Here is an 860-nt window from a genome sequence, read left to right as displayed (position 1 = left end):
GCCGCGGGCACGCGCCGTGGCTGCCGGCTGGGGAGGCGGTGGGACGTCCTGGTTGGAGCCAAGGGGCTGGGGCTGCTCCCTGCTGCCTGCTCTGTGCCTCCCTCACCGGGACCCGCTCCTGGCCCGTCCCCTGCACGGGGGGCATTGCCCAGACCCGGGGGGCTCTGCAGACTTGCTCCCCGAGCTGTCCTGTCCTCCAGGCGCTGTGACCACAGCAGCACTCGCACCCGGCAGCCTCGATCCTACGTGAGCCCGCGCTGGGGCAGTACATGCAGGCAGGGCTCTGGGCCCAAGCTCTGCTGCCCGGTCCCCTCTGCAGAGCCATTGCTGCCCCTGGGCTGGCTGCATGGGGGGCACCAGGGCAGCCTGTGTTTGGCTGGCGGGGTCGGGGCAGGGTGTGGGAGCCAGGGCCTGTCCCCCTCGCTTGCAGCACGGAGGCAGGAGGCCACGGCAGTGCCCCTGGGGCTGGCCTCGTCCTGCCCCCATCCTCCCCCCTGCCACGAGGCTGGGCTGCCTGGGGAGGGAGCAGAGCTGCTAGAGACCTCGGCCCCCACGGCGCCGCAGGCGCTGCACCAGGGTCCATCTGGCCTGGCCTGAGCCCCCCCCAGCCAGCAGGACCTGCCCCGCCTCGCTTGGGAGCCCGGGCGGCCGTGAATGGCCCTGTTGTCCCGCGAGGGGTGGGGCGGCAGGAAGCACGGGGCTGAATGCGGGCAGTGTGCGCCAGGCGGCCGCGTGGGGGGCGCTTCCTGCCTCCGGGCTGGGGGGATAATTAAAGCCTGCAAGTCAGTGCAGTCTGGCAGCCCCGACCAGGCAGGTCTCACGCCCGCCGTGGCAGGGAGGGGACGGCTGAACAGACCCCG

Source organism: Alligator sinensis, unplaced genomic scaffold (assembly GCF_000455745.1).
Source record: "Alligator sinensis unplaced genomic scaffold, ASM45574v1 scaffold673_1, whole genome shotgun sequence".
In the NCBI taxonomy this organism is placed as follows: Eukaryota; Metazoa; Chordata; order Crocodylia; family Alligatoridae; genus Alligator; species Alligator sinensis.
The sequence above is the reverse complement of the archived record's forward strand: the minus strand, read 5'-3'. Positions refer to the sequence as shown.